Here is a 6560-nt window from a genome sequence, read left to right as displayed (position 1 = left end):
TTAACTTCTGTTGTTCCAAGGATTCCACACGCTCTAGGACTTTTGTCTCCGACTAAATTATCCATATCTTCTTGAGCAACGATCCTTATCACTTGTATCAGCCATCTTCCACCAAACTAGGACCTAGGTAACTTTGAGATAAAGTTACTGTCCTGTACATACATATATGTATCAATCATGAGAAGATGATCCTTTAAACCTAGGGAGCTAGTTCTTCATAATAGTTAAGTAGCTACATTGAGGACCTAATTCTTTGAGCAGTTAGTCACACTTTGTTAATCATCAAAACTTCAATACTCAACAGAATTACAATGCACTCAAGGCTAATTAATGCACTTAACGCCAAATAGGTGTGAGCGGAAACAAATGCCTTCATGCAAGGCCAAATAAGTCTGAAGTGAAAAATTGCATTTAAGGACAAATAGGTTTGAAGTGCAACTAATGTTTTATGCACTTAATGCCAAATAAGTCTGAAGGGCATATTACCCCAAAACACAAACTTTTTCTTTGAATTTCGATTATCCAATACCTAAATTTACTTCAAATGAGCTCAAATTTGAAGCATAACTTTGAAATATTATAAAGAACAAATTTCAATCATCAATTTGTCAAAAACAAAAACAATCTACCGTTACCTCTGTTTTCACAGCGAAGAAGAGAAAGAAGAGGAAGAAGACGAAGAAGAAGAAGAGGAAGAAGAAGAGGAAGAAAAAGAGGAATAAGAAGAGGAAGAGGAAGAAGAAAAAGAGGAAGAAGAAGAGGAAGAGGGAGAGGGAGAGGGAGAGGAAGAGGGAGAAGAAGAAGAGGAAGAAGAAGAGGAAGAATAGGAGGACGAGGAGGAGGAAGAGGAGGAGGAGGAAGAGGAAGAGGAAGAGGAAGAGGAAGAGGAAGAGGAATAGGAAGAAGAAGAAGAAGAAGAAGACGAGGAGGAAGACGAGAAGGAAGAGGAAGAAGAGGAAGAAGAAGAAAAGGAAGAGGAAGATCAAAGGAGGAGGAGGAGGAGGAAGAAGAAGAAGAAGAAGAAGAAGAAGAAGAAGAAGAAGAAGAAGAAGAAGAAGAAGAAGAAGAAGAAGAAGAAGAAGAAGAAGAAGAAGAAGAAGAGGAAGAGGAGGAAGAGGAGGAAGAGGAGGAAGAAGAAGAAGAGGAGGAAGAAGAGGAAGAGGAAGTGGAAGAAGAAGGAGGAGGAGGAGGAGGAGGAGGAGGAGAAAAATGCATGAAGTTGTTTGTACTTCGGGCACTACTTAAGTTTTTTTGAAAAAGTGAGTATAAATTAAATGGGGATGAACAAATAAAGGGCCATGAAATTTTTACCTTTTCTGCGTGTAGCAGCAGCAGTAACGTGTTTTTGTGCATATGGGGGCAGATCCGGATTCTTGTTTTGCTCTAATTAAAAGAAGGGGAAAGTAACGGAAAGTTACATTGTTTACCATAAATTAAGTAATTATAAGGGAACAAAGATTATTAATCGGCGGAAGTTATTAAAATTTTATTTGTATTTTTTGACTTATTTTGCTGTGAAATAACAATTGAAAAGAGCCAAACAGTAAGTGTCACACCTCCTTTTTGCGCGTCCCGCCCCGAAGGGTTAAATGCGCGGGTGGAGTTTTTCCAATTTAAGTGACAATATTCGAAATGGGATTATTTATTTAATTCAGAGTCGCCACTTGGGAAAGGTTTGGCTTTTGGTGTCCCAAGTCACCGGTTTATCTTGAATCCCAAATCGAGGAAATTTTCGACTTTTCCAAATGAAGTCTGCGAACCAGAAATTCTAAGTAAGGAATTCTGTTGACCCGAGGGAAGGTGTTAGGCACCCTCGAATCCCGTGGTTCTAGCACGGTCGATTAAATTATTATAATGGCTAAATATCTGATTTAAATACATGTTGTGACTTATGTGCTTTTATTAAGTTTAAACCGCTTTTATTATTATCACTTATTTTTTATAGAATTGCAACGTCGTGAAAATGCATCTCGAACCACGTCACAATCAATGCACCCGTGATCGTCGACACATTTGGACTTCGTTGAGATTTGGATTTGGGTCACATCAATGTGCACCCGAATTTAAGAATATGATTTAATTAAGCCGCGCCTAGAGAGTCTAACGCGTTATTATTTTGTAGAAGGCCATGAAATTTATTAAATGGCCTATCCTGAATTCTAAATAATTATCATGGTTATTTATTGAGGGCCCCGCAATTTTACATTTTTATTTGGCGAAGGCTCATCTCTATTTTAGAAAGGATATCCTAAAGCGGCTACATTTCTAATGCATTTGTCTCTAAAACTAGAAGAAAAGGTACATGCTAATTCAATTATAAGCTTTTGCCTAATCTGGATTCTTGTCAATTTCTGATTAGTTATTTACAAAGTGGAGAGGCGTCATACCTTGTGAGACATGCTTCAATTGGACAAAGAATTTACATTCGAGATTGACCCAATGCTATACGTGCGTCCAAAACCTTTCTTGAATTGAATTTAACTAGACTTATTTAGGCTGGATTAAAGGAACTAACTACTACGTCTTATTACTAATGGGGATTCGAACGCACTACTATATGCTGCCTAGCGGGTGCTGATAAAGGAAAACTAAAAAAATAACACCAAATATCATTGCGTAAAACGGAAGTTCTCTATTGTATGCATCTCATTATAGTTAAAAAGGAATCCGGTCGAAAATTCTATGTCAATTATCCATGCATTCTACATATTATGCTATTGCATCTTGTACTGGCAAACAACTATGAACTAAGATGCAAGAGGCTAAACTTGATTAAGTATTATCTAACTAATCTTTCATTACTGAATCAAGCTAATCAATTTATACAACAGAAATCAGTATATCACAAACATTACGAAACAAACATCTAAATCTTCTTCAAGAACTCCTTTCATTTCATGCTTTTGAATTGTTACAGTTAACACCAAAATTGGATCTGAAATGTGTACCTGGAGAACACTGAATACTGAAATGCAAAGAAGAAATGAAGCAGAAAGGTCAGCAGCAGCAGGAAACCAAATAGCAGCAGCAACAACAGGTAACCAAATAGAAGCAAAACCCAGTGCAAGAATGCAACTTAGAACCAATGAAAGATGGCAGAATGTAGCAAATTCCCAGCAATATGGAATCAGATTTTAACCAGAATGGGTCCAGAACTGGACTGACACTTCACACAACCAGTAATCTCAAACAAGACTCAGGATAAGTCAATATTTAACAGGCACAATCAGACCAGTTGAGAATCAAAACAAAAGATGAGAAAAATGCAGTTCCCCTTTTTGTGTTAGGCCTCTCTCTGTTCTATTTTTGTTCGTGTGTTTTCAGACAACTCTCTTTTCCTGTTTTCTTATCAAATCCCTCTTCTATCAGTGTATTCCCCTCCCTTTATTATCAATCTCTATCTGTGTGTGTGTGTGTATCAAAATCTTTGTATCTATCAATCTCCCTCTTTCTGTGTATTACTCTAATATAAGATGATATCCCTTTTCCTCCTCTCTTCTTCTATCAGCCCCTTTTCTAATTCTGTATATGACTATCTCTAATCCCTCTCTATATCTCTGTGTATCTATTTTGTATGTATTTCAGCTCTCCTTTCCAAACTCCTCACAGTATTTTTTCTTTTACAACCCTCAAAGTCCAGTCCCCTTTCTGTATGTCTCTCCCCTCTTTTTATAAGCCTCTATCCTACTCTTTTTAACAGCCTGTTTTTAGAAATCATAGTACCCCTCCCATGTGCCTTCCATTTTCAATTCCAACTTTAGCTAATTAAGTATTAAACCCCATCAACATTCCCTGACAGATTTCACTTTTAAAAGGTTTAAATGCTCCTTTAAACTAAAGCCAAGCATGGGCAGTAGAATGTATCTGACAACATATGCGGTCAAAACATTTTTAAATCAAACAAAAACCTTTATGCACATGTTGTGCACAAGTGCACATGTTGTGCACATGCCCTCCAATTCTGACTGCAACTAAACAAAACCAATCCTTTTACACTTCTGATTCAGATTAACAACTATAAGTAGCTGAATTCAATTCCTAACTGATTCATACAATGCTAAACAGAAGCAAATCAATTTGTATATTGTTCAAACATCTGAAACTAATTGACGACATATGTCGACTCGACTATACTAGTTACAACTCATACAATCGAGACCAAAGTCAGACATTTAACAGTATCGAACACATGATTCGACTTGTACTGACTAAGCAAAATTACATGGGAGGAATCAGTTGGTCAGTTCACATTTGAAATCCAATTAATTGCACAACAAATACATACATACAAATTATCAGAACAATTAGAAGAAAGACTCAATCAAACAACAAAGGTTCAGGCGAGGTGGACAGGAACAGTTGATAAAACTCAAAACACAGATTAAAAAACAAAACCTGAACAGACCTTTTAAACGAACATGGACTAACATAAATAAGCAAAGAAAATCAAAACTCACCTCAAATCTCAAAAAATCAAAAGCCTTAACTCGGATTCGGACAGGCCTTTCTTAAGGCTGAACGGGCTTTAATCGAAGTGTTTCTCAGATGAGAAACACTTCGATTAAGGTCCATTAGACCTTAATCTTTTAGTTTGAACAAAACACGGACCATCGACGAAGACCTTTAAAGTTCCAAAAATTAGATCCGGGATTCGTGCTTCCCTGGTCAGATTCGGACCAAACCAAGCATGGTTTGGTCACGAGGGGGTCTGGGGACTGTCTGGTGCGAAGTTGAGGTCGATTGGTGTAACTCGGGTTCCGACTCGAATCTTCAAATGAAGATTCGAGAAGGTGGGAAGGGATTCGAACTAAACGGCCAACAGATCAATGTTCAGGGCGGTGAGGGGGTTCTATGGTGTTCAGGCGGAGGTCATCGGCGTTCATGCCGCCGGGATTAATGGCGAGGGATAAGGGGGCGGCTAGGGTTTCGTGGGGAAGGAGGTGAAGACGGAAGCTGGGGTATTGGATAGGGGGGCAGGGTGTGGTAGGAGGCTTATATATGGAATGGGTGGATTGATTTCAACCGTTGGATGAGACGAGATGGACGGCTTGGATCTGAAGGTTTAAACGAAACGTTGTCGTTTGGCTTAGTAGGGGTCAGAATTGGTTCGGGTAACGGGTCGGGTAGTGGGGTTATGGGTGAAAGATCCGGACTGTTGGATCGGCTTGGTTTAAACGGTTGTGATGGATTGGCATCGAAACGACGTAGTTTTGGTGTTAAACTACGTCGTTTTATGGCCTGGGGGTGGGCTGTTTGGACTGGTGGCTTGGGCTGTTCATTTGGGCCTCTGATTTTAAGAATGGGAATTGGCCCAAGTTCATTTAAAATGAGTTTTAACCTCTTTTCTTTATTTTTTTATTTTTTAATTTTCCTAAACATACAACCTAATTAAATAAAACTTAAACAACATTAATTAATACTTAACGTATTTATTACACATATTAAAATATTAAAAGTAGGTAAAATTAAACAAGGCAACAAATCAAGACAAAAAATACGTATTTTGTGATTTTCCATCTGACAAACGGATTATGGTTTAAATTACGCATGACACATACATTTTGTATATTTTTTTTTTAATAAAGATAAAAATGGGCAAAAGATCATAAATAATTAACAAAGTGCCATGTAAAATCCAAAAATTGTACAGGAGGACCATTTGTTATTATTTTTATTTCTTTTGGAGCGATTGTCGCGTAAAATAAAAATCACGTGCTCACAGCTGCCCCTCTTTGTTCGGAAACACGAAGGGTTTTCGTGCAAAGACAAAGTGAGCGTGTATGAGCGATTTTTGCCTATAGACCACTCCGTATGAAGCATTTTTTTTTTGAAAGATCTGACCGAATCTTGCTTCAAAGATTTCCTACATATCCTGGGCTAAACAGGAATCAGGTCAATGTAGTTCGGGAGGTTTTGGTAGCTGGGACTACCATGGAATTGCAATGCATGCTGCTACTACTGTTGCTGTTGCCACTGCTGCGTCACTGACCGCCTTATTACAACCAAACGAAAATTGGAAACTGAACTAGCTACTTATATGCATGTCAACTGCTAGTTACAAGATTCCTATCTATGATTCTTTTACAACTTGATCTTGGGTCTTAGCTGATTTTGCTTGTAGATTTCGATCTGAATCTTGATGCTTGCGAGTTGCGGCGACTTGTTTAATCTCCGGGATACTGAGTGAGATGCGATTGGTAGGGTTCAGGGCCTTAGTCAAATGTTGGAGTCGATCTGCTCTCCATTCACTCTGATATCTCGGGATGTCTTCTTTTGTCTTTTTCTTCTTTGATTCTGAGTTGAGACTCATCTCGTGGGTTATTTCGATCCGTGTGGCTCGAGGTCAGACCTGCGGGAAAAAACAAACAAACGAACGAAATTTTCTGCCCCAGTTTCACTAGGAAAATTTCGTTAATTATTCACCAGGAAGTTCATAAAATTGATGAAAGAGGATATGCATGCTCAGTTCAGGGTTGGAGCCCTAACACCGGCTAGCTGGGGAAAGGTTCGGTTTGGGGTTTAAAACCCTAACGCCAAACAAAGGAAGAATTCAGTTTAGG

The sequence above is a fragment of the Nicotiana tabacum genome, chromosome 18, assembly GCF_000715075.1.
Source record: "Nicotiana tabacum cultivar K326 chromosome 18, ASM71507v2, whole genome shotgun sequence".
In the NCBI taxonomy this organism is placed as follows: domain Eukaryota; kingdom Viridiplantae; phylum Streptophyta; class Magnoliopsida; order Solanales; family Solanaceae; genus Nicotiana; species Nicotiana tabacum.
This window is presented reverse-complemented; position numbering follows the sequence as displayed.